Raw genomic sequence first — 16,228 nt, forward strand, 5'->3', positions numbered from 1 at the left:
AGTCAGTCAAAAGTGCCAAAAGTGTCAAAAAAAGGTTTTCGGCTCTGAGTATTACTGGTTTGAAGTTTCATCTGACAACATGACAAAAACTAACACTTTCTTGAACTGCAAATGAGAACTTTGAATTTCGTGTCTTTTTTTGCTAAGAAATCATTTTTTCAGTTAAAAGTGCCAAAAGTGTCAAAAAAGTCTTTTATGCTCAGAGTATGACTGTTTTGAATATTCAACTTACAACTTGAGAAAAAATAACACTTTCTTGTACATCAAATGAGAACTTCAACTTTTGGGTGCATTTGTTGCTAAAAAAAATCAGTCAGTCAAAAGTGCCAAAAGTGTCAAAAAAAGGTTTTCGGCTCTGAGTATTACTGGTTTGAAGTTTCATCTGACAACATGACAAAAACTAACACTTTCTTGAACTGCAAATGAGAACTTTGAATTTCGTGTCTTTTTTTGCTAAGAAATCATTTTTTCAGTTAAAAGTGCCAAAAGTGTCAAAAAAGTCTTTTATGCTCAGAGTATGACTGTTTTGAATATTCAACTTACAACTTGAGAAAAAATAACACTTTCTTGTACATCAAATGAGAACTTTGAATTTTGTGTCTATTTTTTGCTAAGGAGTCATTTTTTCAGTTAAAAGTGCCAAAAGTGTCAATAAAGTCTTTTATGCTCAGAGTATGACTGTTTTGAATACTCAACTTACAACTTGAGAAAAAATAACAATTTCTGGTACAACAAATGAGAACTTTGAATTTTGTGTCTATTTTTTGCTAAGGAGTCATTTTTTCAGTTAAAAGTGCCAAAAGTGTCAAAAAAGTCTTTTATGCTCAGAGTATGACTGTTTTGAATATTCAACTTACAACTTGAGAAAAAATAACACTTTCTTGTACATCAAATGAGAACTTCAACTTTTGGGTGCATTTGTTGCTAAAAAAAATCATTTTGTCAGTAAAAAGTGCCAAAAGTGTCAAAAAAAGTTTTCGGCTCTAAGTGTTACTGGTTTGAAGTTTTATCTAACAACATGACAAAAACAAACACTTTCTTGAACTGCAAATGAGAACTTTGAATTTCGTGTCTTTTTTTGCTAAGGAATCATTTTTTCAGTTAAAAGTGCCAAAAGTGTCAAAAAAGCGTTTTCGGCTCTATGACTGTTTTGAATTTTAAACTTACAACGTGGCATAAAATAAGACTTTCTTGAACTGCAAATGAGAACTTTAATTTTTGAGTGGTTTTGTGCTTAAAATTCATTTTGTCAGTCACAAGTGTCAAAAAAGCGTTTTCTGCTCAGAGTATGACTGTTTTGAATATTCAACTTACAACTTGAGAAAAAATAACACCTTCTTGAACATCAAATGAGAACTTCAACTTTTGGGTGCATTTGTTGCTAAAAAAATCATTTTGTCAGTCAAAAGTGTCAAAAAAGCGTTTTTGGCTCAATGACTGTTTTGAATTTTGAATTTTCAACTTACAATGTGACAAAAAATTAGACATTCTTGAACTGCAAATCAGAACTTTGACTTTTGAGTCTATTTTTTGCTGAGAAATCATTTTGACAGTTAAAAGTGCCAAAAGTGTCAAAAAAGTATTTTATGCTCAGAGTATGACTGTTTTGAATACTCAACTTACAACTTGAGAAAAAATAACACTTTCTTGAACATCAAATGAGAACTTCAACTTTTGGGTGCATTTGTTGCTAAAAAAAATCAGTCAGTCAAAAGTGCCAAAAGTGTCAAAAAAAGGTTTTCGGCTCTGAGTATTACTGGTTTGAAGTTTCATCTGACAACATGACAAAAACTAACACTTTCTTGAACTGCAAATGAGAACTTTGAATTTCGTGTCTTTTTTTGCTAAGAAATCATTTTTTCAGTTAAAAGTGCCAAAAGTGTCAAAAAAGTCTTTTATGCTCAGAGTATGACTGTCTTGAATATTCAACTTACAACTTGAGAAAAAATAACACTTTCTTGTACATCAAATGAGAATTTCAACTTTTGGGTGCATTTGTTGCTAAAAAAAATCATTTTGTCAGTAAAAAGTGCCAAAAGTGTCAAAAAAAGTTTTCGGCTCTAAGTGTTACTGGTTTGAAGTTTTATCTAACAACATGACAAAAACAAACACTTTCTTGAACTGCAAATGAGAACTTTGAATTTTGTGTCTATTTTTTGCTAAGGAATCATTTTTTCAGTTAAAAGTGCCAAAAGTGTCAAAAAAGCGTTTTCGGCTCTATGACTGTTTTGAATTTTAAACTTACAACGTGGCATAAAATAAGACTTTCTTGAACTGCAAATGAGAACTTTAATTTTTGAGTGGTTTTGTGCTTAAAATTCATTTTGTCAGTCACAAGTGTCAAAAAAGTATTTTATGCTCAGAGTATGACTGTTTTGAATACTCAACTTACAACTTGAGAAAAAATAACACTTTCTTGATCATCAAATGAGAACTTTAACTTTTGGGTGCATTTGTTGCTAAAAAAAATCATTTTGTACGTAAAAAGTGCCAAAAGTGTCAAAAAAAGGTTTTCGGCTCTAAGTGTTACTGGTTTGAAGTTTCAACTGACATGACAAAAACTAACACTTTCTTGAACTGCAAATAAGAACTTAGAATTTTGAGTCTATTTTTTCCTAAAAAATCATTTTGTCAGTCAAAAGTGTCAAAAAAGCGTTTTCGGCTCTCTGACTGTTTTGAATTTTAAACTTACAACGTGACTTTCTGAACTGCAAATGAGAACTTTAATTTTTGACTGGTTTTGTGCTTAAAATTCATTTTTTGAGACAAAAGTGCCAAAAGTGTAAAAAAAGTCTTCTATGCTCAGAGTATGAATGTTTTGAATTTTCAACTTACAACGTGACAAAAACTAACACTTTCTTGAAATGAAAATGAGAACTTTGAATTTTGTGTCTATTTTTTGCTAAGAAATCATTTTTTTTAAGTTAAAAGTGCACATCAAATGAGAACTTCAACTTTTGGGTGCATTTGTTGCTAAAAAAATCATTTTGTCAGTCAAAAGTGTCAAAAAAGCGTTTTTGGCTCAATGACTGTTTTGAATTTTGAATTTTCAACTTACAATGTGACAAAAAATTAGACATTCTTGAACTGCAAATCAGAACTTTGACTTTTGAGTCTATTTTTTGCTGAGAAATCATTTTGACAGTTAAAAGTGCCAAAAGTGTCAAAAAAGTATTTTATGCTCAGAGTATGACTGTTTTGAATACTCAACTTACAACTTGAGAAAAAATAACACTTTCTTGATCATCAAATGAGAACTTCAACTTTTGGGTGCATTTGTTGCTAAAAAAAATCATTTTGTCAGTCAAAAGTGCCAAAAGTGTCAAAAAAAGGTTTTCGGCTATAATTCAATTCAATTCAATTCAATTTTATTTGTATAGCCCAAAATCACAACAACAGTCGTCTCGATGGGCTTCGAAGTAAAACATGAAATCAAAAGGATCATGAATACAAAGAGTTCAATAGAAAAATACTAAAATGAACTAACAAACTGACTAAGCTATACTGGCATCCCTGCCCTTAGACCCCCCTTCGCGGTAAGGAAAAACTCCCAAAAAAAACGGATTCCGGAAAAAACGAAGAAACCTCAGGGGTGCCCACATGAAGGAGGGATCCTCCCCCAGGACGGACAGGCGATTTACCAGAAATCTTAGAGAAGAATTAACTTATCTAAATCTACAACTACATATATAAAAGTCCAGCAGACGAGCTTCATCCAGCCGTGGTTGTGGGGACAGTCAAAGGCGCGAGTCGAGCCGGAGACAGGAACCACAGCCAGGTGTAGGAGCAGGAGCAGAGACGAGGTACTCGGTCAGGTACAGAGCAGAGACGAGCCAGAGATGAGCCAGAGGCAGGATCCACAGCCAGGTGTAGGAGCAGGAGCAAAGGCGAGGTAAACGGTCAGGAACTGGAGCACGGATGAGCCAACTGGAGTCTGGAAGCACTCCCACTCCCCAGGAGGGGAGAGGAAAAGAGGGACAATACATGAATCGCACTGCACCAAACAGAGGCATGGAGAACTAAATGATAAATTATGATCAAGAATAGAGGAGAGGAAGGGTAGAAGTAAAAAAGGAAAGAGGACAGAACCCCAGTGCACCATAGTTACCCCAGCTTCAACTTCTAGCAGCCTTTTAAAAGAAATAGTTATTATTAAGTTTAATTTAAACAAACTAACTTTAAGTTAAATAATCTCTGAATACTAGCTAGTCTGACAATAAGCCTGTCCAAAGAGGAATGTTTTCAGTCTAGCTTTGAATGTAGAAACTGAGTCGGCCTCTCTTACATGAGCTGGGAGTTTAATCCATAAGACAGGGGCTTGGTGGCTAAACGCTCTACCTCCAACCGTACTTTTACTAATTCTAGGAACCACAAGCAGTCCTGCATTTTGCGAGCGAAGTGTTCTGATTGGTTGGTAAGGGACTATGAGGTCCTTAATATAGGACGGGGCCATTCCATGTAAGGCCTTATAGGTTAACAGGAGGATCTTGAACTTAATTCTAGAATCAACTGGGAGCCAATGGAGCGAAACTAACACAGGAGTGATGTGATCTCTTCTGCTGGTTCCAGCTAACAATCTAGCAGCTGCGTTCTGAACAAGCTGGAGACTTCTTAAGGAACTCTTAGGACACGCTGCTAACAAGGAGTTACAGTAATCCAGCCTCGACGTAACAAATGCATGGATGAGTTTTTCAGCATCACTCTTAGAAAGTATATTTCTGATCTTAGCAATATTTCGCAGGTGAAAAAAGGCAGTTCTACATGCCTGAGATATGTGAGCCTTAAATGATAAATCCTGGTCAAGTAAAACCCCAAGGTTTCTAACTGTGGAATTGGGGGCTATACTTATACCATCCAGGGAGACTATCTGAGCAGACAGAGCATCTCTGAGGTTTTTAGGACCAACTTACAACGTGGCATAAAATAACACTTTCTTGAACTGCAAATGAGAACTTTAATTTTTGAGTGGTTTTGTGCTTAAAATTCCTTTTGTCAGTCAAAAGTGTCAAAAAAGCGTTTTCTGCTCAGAGTATGACTGGTTTGAACTTTCAACTTACAACGTGGCATAAAATAACACTTTCTTGAACTGCAAATGAGAACTTTAAATTTTGACTGGTTTTGTGCTTAAAATTCATTTTGTCAGTCAAAAGTGCCAAAAGTGTAAAAAAGTCTTTTATGCTCAGAGTATGACTGTTTTGATTATTCAACTTACAACTTGAGAAAAAATAACACTTTCTTGAACATCAAATGAGAACTTCAAATTTTGGGTGCATTTGTTGCTAAAAAAAATCATTTTGTCAGTCAAAAGTGTCAAAAAAGCGTTTTTGGCTCAATGACTGTTTTGAATTTTCAACTTACAATTTGACAAAAAATTAGACATTCTTGAACTGCAAATCAGAACTTTGACTTTTGAGTCTATTTTTTGCTGAGAAATCATTTTGACAGTTAAAAGTGCCAAAAGTGTCAAAAAAGTATTTTATGCTCAGAGTATGACTGTTTTGAATTCTCAACTTACAACTTGAGAAAAAATAACACTTTCTTGTACATCAAATGAGAACTTCAACTTTTGGGTGCATTTGTTGCTAAAAAAAATCATTTTGTACGTAAAAAGTGCCAAAAGTGTCAAAAAAAGGTTTTCGGCTCTAAGTGTTACTGGTTTGAAGTTTCAACTGACATGACAAAAACTAACACTTTCTTGCACTGCAAATAAGAACTTAGAATTTTGAGTCTATTTTTTGCTAAAAAATCATTTTGTCAGTCAAAAGTGTCAAAAAAGCATTTTCGGCTCAATGACTGTTTTGAATTTTCAACTTACAATGTGACAAGAAATTTGACATTCTTGAACTGCAAATCAGAACTTTGACTTTTGAGTCTATTTTTTGCTGAGAAATCATTTTGACAGTTAAAAGTGCCAAAAGTGTCAAAAAAGTATTTTATGCTCAGAGTATGACTGTTTTGAAAATTCAACTTACAACTTGAGAAAAAATACTTTCTTGAACATCAAATGAGAACTTCAACTTTTGGGTGCATTTGTTGCTAAAAAAATCAGTCAGTCAAAAGTGCCAAAAGTGTCAAAAAAAGGTTTTCGGCTCTGAGTATTACTGGTTTGAAGTTTCATCTGACAACATGACAAAAACTAACACTTTCTTGAACTGCAAATGAGAACTTTGAATTTCGTGTCTTTTTTTGCTAAGAAATCATTTTTTCAGTTAAAAGTGCCAAAAGTGTCAAAAAAGTCTTTTATGCTCAGAGTATGACTGTTTTGAATATTCAACTTACAACTTGAGAAAAAATAACACTTTCTTGTACATCAAATGAGAACTTCAACTTTTGGGTGCATTTGTTGCTAAAAAAAATCAGTCAGTCAAAAGTGCCAAAAGTGTCAAAAAAAGGTTTTCGGCTCTGAGTATTACTGGTTTGAAGTTTCATCTGACAACATGACAAAAACTAACACTTTCTTGAACTGCAAATGAAAACTTTGAATTTCGTGTCTTTTTTTGCTAAGAAATCATTTTTTCAGTTAAAAGTGCCAAAAGTGTCAAAAAAGTCTTTTATGCTCAGAGTATGACTGTTTTGAATATTCAACTTACAACTTGAGAAAAAATAACACTTTCTTGTACATCAAATGAGAACTTCAACTTTTGGGTGCATTTGTTGCTAAAAAAAATCATTTTGTCAGTAAAAAGTGCCAAAAGTGTCAAAAAAAAGTTTTCGGCTCTAAGTGTTACTGGTTTGAAGTTTTATCTAACAACATGACAAAAACAAACACTTTCTTGAACTGCAAATGAGAACTTTGAATTTTGTGTCTATTTTTTGCTAAGGAATCATTTTTTCAGTTAAAAGTGCCAAAAGTGTCAAAAAAGCGTTTTCGGCTCTATGACTGTTTTGAATTTTAAACTTACAACGTGGCATAAAATAAGACTTTCTTGAACTGCAAATGAGAACTTTAATTTTTGAGTGGTTTTGTGCTTAAAATTCATTTTGTCAGTCACAAGTGTCAAAAAAGTGTTTTCTGCTCAGAGTATGACTGTTTTGAATATTCAACTTACAACTTGAGAAAAAATAACACTTTCTTGAACATCAAATGAGAATTTCAACTTTTGGGTGCATTTGTTGCTAAAAAAATAATTTTGTCAGTCAAAAGTGTCAAAAAAGCGTTTTTGGCTCAATGACTGTTTTGAATTTTGAATTTTCAACTTACAATGTGACAAAAAATTAGACATTCTTGAACTGCAAATCAGAACTTTGACTTTTGAGTCTATTTTTTGCTGAGAAATCATTTTGACAGTTAAAAGTGCCAAAAGTGTCAAAAAAGTATTTTATGCTCAGAGTATGACTGTTTTGAATACTCAACTTACAACTTGAGAAAAAATAACACTTTCTTGTACATCAAATGATAACTTCAACTTTTGGGTGCATTTGTTGCTAAAAAAAATCATTTTGTACGTAAAAAGTGCCAAAAGTGTCAAAAAAAGGTTTTCGGCTCTATGTTACTGGTTTGAAGTTTCAACTGACATGACAAAAACTAACACTTTCTTGAACTGCAAATGAGAACTTTGAATTTCGTGTCTTTTTTTGCTAAGAAATCATTTTTTCAGTTAAAAGTGCCAAAAGTGTCAAAAAAGTATTTTATGCTCAGAGTATGACTGTTTTGAATATTCAACTTACAACTTGAGAAATAATAACACTTTCTTGTACATCAAATGAGAACTTCAACTTTTGGGTGCATTTGTTGCTAAAAAAAATCATTTTGTACGTAAAAAGTGCCAAAAGTGTCAAAAAAAGGTTTTCAGCTCTAAGTGTTACTGGTTTGAAGTTTCAACTGACATGACAAAAACTAACACTTTATTGAACTGCAAATAAGAACTTAGAATTTTGAGTCTATTTTTTGCTAAAAAATCATTTTGTCAGTCAAAAGTGTCAAAAAAAGGTTTTCGGCTCTCTGACTGTTTTGAATTTTAAACTTACAACGTGGCATAAAATAAGACTTTCTTGAACTGCAAATGAGAACTTTAATTTTTGACTGGTTTTGTGCTTAAAATTCATTTTTTGAGACAAAAGTGCCAAAAGTGTAAAAAAAAGTCTTCTATGCTCAGAGTATGAATGTTTTGAATTTTCAACTTACAACGTGACAAAAACTAACACTTTCTTAAAAATGAAAATGAGAACTTTGAATTTTGTGTCTATTTTTTGCTAAGAAATCATTTTTTTTAAGTTAAAAGTGCACATCAAATGAGAACTTCAACTTTTGGGTGCATTTGTTGCTAAAAAAAATCATTTTGTACGTAAAAAGTGCCAAAAGTGTCAAAAAAAGGCTTTCGGCTCTAAGTGTTACTGGTTTGAAGTTTCAACTGACATGACAAAAACTAACACTTTCTTGAACTGCAAATGAGAACTTAGAATTTTGAGTCTATTTTTTGCTAAAGCGTTTTCTGCTCAGAGTATGACTGGTTTGAACTTTCAACTTACAACGTGGCATAAAATAACACTTTTTTGAACTGCAAATGAGAACTTTAATTTTTGAGTGGTTTTGTGCTTAAAATTCCTTTTGTCAGTCAAAAGTGCCAAAAGTGTAAAAAAGTCTTTTATGCTCAGAGTATGACTGTTTTGATTATTCAACTTACAACTTGAGAAAAAATAACACTTTCTTGAACATCAAATGAGAACTTCAACTTTTGGGTGCATTTGTTGCTAAAAAAATCATTTTGTCAGTCAAAAGTGTCAAAAAAGCGTTTTTGGCTCAATGACTGTTTTGAATTTTGAATTTTCAACTTACAACGTGACAAAAACTAACACTTTCCTGAACTGCAAATGAGAACTTTGACTTTTGAGTCTATTTTTTGCTAAAAAATCATTTTGTCAGTCAAAAGTGCCAAAAGTGTCAAAAAAGCATTTTTGGCTCAATGATTGTTTTGAACATTCAACTTACAACGTGACAAAAAATAACACTTTCTCGAACGGCAAATGAGGACTTTGACTTTTGAGTCTATTTTTTGCTAAAAAATCATTTTGTCAATCAAAAGTGCAAAAAGTGTCAAAAAAGCGTTTTCGGCTCTATGACTGTTTTGAATTTTCAACTTACAATGTGACAAAAAATTAGACATTCTTGAACTGCAAATCAGAACTTTGACTTTTGAGTCTATTTTTTGCTGAGAAATCATTTTGACAGTTAAAAGTGCCAAAAGTGTCAAAAAAAGGTTTTCGGCTATAAGTATTACTGGTTTGAAGTTTCAACTGACATGACAAAAACTAACACTTTCTTGAACTGCAAATGAGAACTTAGAATTTTGAGTCTATTTTTTGCTAAAAAATCATTTTGTCAGTCAAAAGTGCCAAAAAAGCGTTTTCTGCTTAGAGTATGACTGGTTTGAACTTTCAACTTACAACGTGGCATAAAATAACACTTTCTTGAACTGCAAATGAGAACTTTAATTTTTGAGTGGTTTTGTGCTTAAAATTCCTTTTATCAGTCAAAAGTGTCAAAAAAGCGTTTTCTGCTCAGAGTATGACTGGTTTGAACTTTCAACTTACAACGTGGCATAAAATAACACTTTCTTGAACTGCAAATGAGAACTTTAAATTTTGATTGGTTTTGTGCTTAAAATTCATTTTGTCAGTCAAAAGTGCCAAAAGTGTAAAAAAGTCTTTTATGCTCAGAGTATGAATGTTTTGAATTTTCAACTTACAACGTGACAAAAACTGACACTTTCTTGAACTGCAAATGAGAACTTAGAATTTTGAGTCTAATTTTTTGCTAAAAAATCATTTTTTCAGTCAGAAGTGCCAAAAGTGTCAAAAAAGCGTTTTCGGCTCTATGACTGTTTTGAATTTTAAACTTAAAACGTGGCATAAAATAAGACTTTCTTGAACTGCAAATGAGAACTTTAATTTTTGAGTGGTTTTGTGCTTGAAATTCATTTTGTCAGTCAAAAGTGTCAAAAAAAAGTTTTCTGCTCAGAGTATGACTGTTTTGAATATTCAACTTACAACTTGAGAAAAAATAACACTTTCTTGAACATCAAATGAGAACTTCAACTTTTGGGTGCATTTGTTGCTAAAAAAAATCATTTTGTCAGTCAAAAGTGTCAAAAAAGCGTTTTTGGCTCAATGACTGTTTTGAATTTTCAACTTACAATTTGACAAAAAATTAGACATTCTTGAACTGCAAATCAGAACTTTGACTTTTGAGTCTATTTTTTGCTGAGAAATCATTTTGACAGTTAAAAGTGCCAAAAGTGTCAAAAAAGTATTTTATGCTCAGAGTATGACTGTTTTGAAAATTCAACTTACAACTTGAGAAAAAATACTTTCTTGAACATCAAATGAGAACTTCAACTTTTGGGTGCATTTGTTGCTAAAAAAAATCAGTCAGTCAAAAGTGCCAAAAGTGTCAAAAAAAGGTTTTCGGCTCTGAGTATTACTGGTTTGAAGTTTCATCTGACAACATGACAAAAACTAACACTTTCTTGAACTGCAAATGAGAACTTTGAATTTCGTGTCTTTTTTTGCTAAGAAATCATTTTTTCAGTTAAAAGTGCCAAAAGTGTCAAAAAAGTCTTTTATGCTCAGAGTATGACTGTTTTGAATATTCAACTTACAACTTGAGAAAAAATAACACTTTCTTGTACATCAAATGAGAACTTCAACTTTTGGGTGCATTTGTTGCTAAAAAAAATCAGTCAGTCAAAAGTGCCAAAAGTGTCAAAAAAAGGTTTTCGGCTCTGAGTATTACTGGTTTGAAGTTTCATCTGACAACATGAGAAAAACTAACACTTTCTTGAACTGCAAATGAGAACTTTGAATTTCGTGTCTTTTTTTGCTAAGAAATCATTTTTTCAGTTAAAAGTGCCAAAAGTGTCAAAAAAGTCTTTTATGCTCAGAGTATGACTGTTTTGAATATTCAACTTACAACTTGAGAAAAAATAACACTTTCTTGTACATCAAATGAGAACTTCAACTTTTGGGTGCATTTGTTGCTAAAAAAAAATCATTTTGTCAGTAAAAAGTGCCAAAAGTGTCAAAAAAAGTTTTCGGCTCTAAGTGTTACTGGTTTGAAGTTTTATCTAACAACATGAGGAAAAAACAATCACTTTCTTGAACTGCAAATGAGAACTTTGAATTTTGTGTTTATTTTTTGCTAAGGAATCATTTTTTCAGTTAAAAGTGCAAAAAGTGTCAAAAAAGCGTTTTCGGCTATATGACTGTTTTGAATTTTAAACTTACAACGTGGCATAAAATAAGACTTTCTTGAACTGCAAATGAGAACTTTAATTTTTGAGTGGTTTTGTGCTTAAAATTCATTTTGTCAGTCACAAGTGTCAAAAAAGCGTTTTCTGCTCAGAGTATGACTGTTTTGAATATTCAACTTACAACTTGAGAAAAAATAACACTTTCTTGAACATCAAATGAGAACTTCAACTTTTGGGTGCATTTGTTGCTAAAAAAATCATTTTGTCAGTCAAAAGTGTCAAAAAAGCGTTTTTGGCTCAATGACTGTTTTGAATTTTGAATTTTCAACTTACAACGTGACAAAAACTAACACTTTCCTGAACTGCAAATGAGAACTTTGACTTTTGAGTCTATTTTTTGCTAAAAAATCATTTTGTCAGTCAAAATTGCCAAAAGTGTCAAAAAAGCATTTTTGGCTCAATGATTGTTTTGAACATTCAACTTACAACGTGACAAAAAATAACACTTTCTCGAACGGCAAATGAGGACTTTGACTTTTGAGTCTATTTTTTGCTAAAAAATCATTTTGTCAATCAAAAGTGCAAAAAGTGTCAAAAAAGCGTTTTCGGCTCTATGACTGTTTTGAATTTTCAACTTACAATGTGACAAAAAATTAGACATTCTTGAACTGCAAATCAGAACTTTGACTTTTGAGTCTATTTTTTGCTGAGAAATCATTTTGACAGTTAAAAGTGCCAAAAGTGTCAAAAAAAGGTTTTCGGCTATAAGTATTACTGGTTTGAAGTTTCAACTGACATGACAAAAACTAACACTTTCTTGAACTGCAAATGAGAACTTAGAATTTTGAGTCTATTTTTTGCTAAAAAATCATTTTGTCAGTCAAAAGTGCCAAAAAAGCGTTTTCTGCTTAGAGTATGACTGGTTTGAACTTTCAACTTACAACGTGGCATAAAATAACACTTTCTTGAACTGCAAATGAGAACTTTAATTTTTGAGTGGTTTTGTGCTTAAAATTCCTTTTATCAGTCAAAAGTGTCAAAAAAGCGTTTTCTGCTCAGAGTATGACTGGTTTGAACTTTCAACTTACAACGTGGCATAAAATAACACTTTCTTGAACTGCAAATGAGAACTTTAAATTTTGATTGGTTTTGTGCTTAAAATTCATTTTGTCAGTCAAAAGTGCCAAAAGTGTAAAAAAGTCTTTTATGCTCAGAGTATGAATGTTTTGAATTTTCAACTTACAACGTGACAAAAACTGACACTTTCTTGAACTGCAAATGAGAACTTAGAATTTTGAGTCTAATTTTTTGCTAAAAAATCATTTTTTCAGTCAGAAGTGCCAAAAGTGTCAAAAAAGCGTTTTCGGCTCTATGACTGTTTTGAATTTTAAACTTAAAACGTGGCATAAAATAAGACTTTCTTGAACTGCAAATGAGAACTTTAATTTTTGAGTGGTTTTGTGCTTGAAATTCATTTTGTCATTCAAAAGTGTCAAAAAAAAGTTTTCTGCTCAGAGTATGACTGTTTTGAATATTCAACTTACAACTTGAGAAAAAATAACACTTTCTTGTACATCAAATGAGAACTTCAACTTTTGGGTGCATTTGTTGCTAAAAAAAATCATTTTGTCAGTAAAAATTGCCAAAAGTGTCAAAAAACGTTTTCGGCTCTAAGTGTTACTGGTTTGAAGTTTCATCTAACAACATGACAAAAACAAACACTTTCTTGAACTGCAAATGAGAACTTTAAATTTTGTGTCTATTTTTTGCTAAGGAATCATTTTTTCAGTTAAAATTGCCAAAAGTGTCAAAAAAGTCTTTTATGCTCAGAGTATGACTGTTTTGATTATTCAACTTACAACTTGAGAAAAAATAACACTTTTTTGAACATCAAATGAGAACTTCAACTTTTGGGTGCATTTGTTGCTAAAAAAAATCATTTTGTCAGTCAAAAGTGTCAAAAAAGCGTTTTTGGCTCAATGACTGTTTTGAATTTTCAACTTACAATGTGACAAAAAATTAGACATTCTTGAACTGCAAATCAGAACTTTGACTTTTGAGTCTATTTTTTGCTGAGAAATCATTTTGACAGTTAAAAGTGCCAAAAGTGTCAAAAAAGTATTTTATGCTCAGAGTATGACTGTTTTGAATTCTCAACTTACAACTTGAGAAAAAATAACACTTTCTTGTACATCAAATGAGAAATTCAACTTTTGGGTGCATTTGTTGCTAAAAAAAATCATTTTGTACGTAAAAAGTGCCAAAAGTGTCAAAAAAAGGTTTTCGGCTCTAAGTGTTACTGCTTTGAAGTTTCAACTGACATGACAAAAACTAACACTTTCTTGCACTGCAAATGAGAACTTAGAATTTTGAGTCTATTTTTTGCTAAAAAATCATTTTGTCAGTCAAAAGTGTCAAAAAAGCGTTTTCTGCTCAGAGTATGACTGTTTTGAATATTCAACTTACAACTTGAGAAAAAATAACACTTTCTTGAACATCAAATGAGATCTTCAACTTTTGCGTGCATTTGTTGCTAAAAAAAATCATTTTGTCAGTGAAAAGTGTCAAAAGTGTCAAAAAAGCGTTTTCGGCTCTATGACTGTTTTGAATTTTAAACTAACAACGTGGCATAAAATAAGACTTTCTTGAACTGCAAATGAGAACTTTAATTTTTGAGTGGTTTTGTGCTTAAAATTCATTTTGTCAGTCAAAAGTGTCAAAAAAGCGTTTTCTGCTCAGAGTATGACTGTTTTGAATATTCAACTTACAACTTGAGAAAAAATAACACTTTCTTGAACATCAAAAGAGAACTTCAACTTTTGGGTGCATTTGTTGCTAAAAAAAATCATTTTGTCAGTAAAAAGTGCCAAAAGTGTCAAAAAAAGTTTTTAAGTGTTACTGGTTTGAAGTTTCATCTAACAACATGACAAAAACAAACACTTTCTTGAACTGCAAATGAGAACTTTGAATTTTGTGTCTATTTTTTGCTAAGGAGTCATTTTTTCAGTTAAAAGTGCCAAAAGTGTCAAAAAAGTCTTTTATGCTCAGAGTATGACTGTTTTGATTATTCAGCTTACAACTTGAGAAAAAATAACACTTTCTTGATCATCAAATGAGAACTTTAACTTTTGGGTGCATTTGTTGCTAAAAAAAATCATTTTGTCAGTCAAAAGTGCCAAAAGTGTCAAAAAAAGGTTTTCGGCTATAAATATTACTGGTTTGAAGTTTCAACTGACATGACAAAAACTAACACTTTCTTGAACTGCAAATGAGAACTTAGAATTTTGAGTCTATTTTTTGCTAAAAAAATCATTTTGTCAGTCAAAAGTGCCAAAAAAGCGTTTTCTGCTCAGAGTATGACTGGTTTGAACTTTCAACTTACAACGTGGCATAAAATAACACTTTCTTGAACTGCAAATGAAAACTTTAATTTTTGAGTGGTTTTGTGCTTAAAATTCCTTTTGTCAGTCAAAAGTATCAAAAAAGCGTTTTCTGCTCAGAGTATGACTGGTTTGAACTTTCAACTTACAACGTGGCATAAAATAACACTTTCTTGAACTGCAAATGAGAACTTTAAATTTTGACTGGTTTTGTGCTTAAAATTCATTTTGTCAGTCAAAAGTGCCAAAAGTGTAAAAGTCTTTTATGCTCATAGTATGAATGTTTTGAATTTTCAACTTACAACGTGACAAAAACTAACACTTTCCTGATCTGCAAATGAGAACTTTGACTTTTGAGTCTATTTTTTGCTAAAAAATCATTTTGTCAGTCAAAAGTGCCAAAAGTGTCAAAAAAGCATTTTTGGCTCAATGATTGTTTTGAACATTCAACTTACAACGTGACAAAAAATAACACTTTCTCGAACGGCAAATGAGGACTTTGACTTTTGAGTCTATTTTTTGCTAAAAAATCATTTTGTCAATCAAAAGTGCAAAAAGTGTCAAAAAAGCGTTTTCGGCTCTATGACTGTTTTGAATTTTCAACTTACAATGTGACAAAAAATTAGACATTCTTGAACTGCAAATCAGAACTTTGACTTTTGAGTCTATTTTTTGCTGAGAAATCATTTTGTCAGTAAAAAGTGCCAAAAGTGTCAAAAAAAGTTTTTAAGTGTTACTGGTTTGAAGTTTCATCTAACAACATGACAAAAACAAACACTTTCTTGAACTGCAAATGAGAACTTTGAATTTTGTGTCTATTTTTTGCTAAGGAGTCATTTTTTCAGTTAAAAGTGCCAAAAGTGTCAAAAAAGTCTTTTATGCTCAGAGTATGACTGTTTTGATTATTCAGCTTACAACTTGAGAAAAAATAACACTTTCTTGATCATCAAATGAGAACTTTAACTTTTGGGTGCATTTGTTGCTAAAAAAAATCATTTTGTCAGTCAAAAGTGCCAAAAGTGTCAAAAAAAGGTTTTCGGCTATAAATATTACTGGTTTGAAGTTTCAACTGACATGACAAAAACTAACACTTTCTTGAACTGCAAATGAGAACTTAGAATTTTGAGTCTATTTTTTGCTAAAAAAATCATTTTGTCAGTCAAAAGTGCCAAAAAAGCGTTTTCTGCTCAGAGTATGACTGGTTTGAACTTTCAACTTACAACGTGGCATAAAATAACACTTTCTTGAACTGCAAATGAAAACTTTAATTTTTGAGTGGTTTTGTGCTTAAAATTCCTTTTGTCAGTCAAAAGTATCAAAAAAGCGTTTTCTGCTCAGAGTATGACTGGTTTGAACTTTCAACTTACAACGTGGCATAAAATAACACTTTCTTGAACTGCAAATGAGAACTTTAAATTTTGACTGGTTTTGTGCTTAAAATTCATTTTGTCAGTCAAAAGTGCCAAAAGTGTAAAAGTCTTTTATGCTCATAGTATGAATGTTTTGAATTTTCAACTTACAACGTGACAAAAACTAACACTTTCCTGATCTGCAAATGAGAACTTTGACTTTTGAGTCTATTTTTTGCTAAAAAATCATTTTGTCAGTCAAAAGTGCCAAAAGTGTCAAAAAAGCATTTTTGGCTCAATGATTGTTTTG

Source organism: Oryzias latipes, chromosome 24, assembly GCF_053564925.1.
Source record: "Oryzias latipes strain Hd-rR chromosome 24, Olatipes_Hd-rR_3.1".
NCBI classification, from domain to species: domain Eukaryota; kingdom Metazoa; phylum Chordata; class Actinopteri; order Beloniformes; family Adrianichthyidae; genus Oryzias; species Oryzias latipes.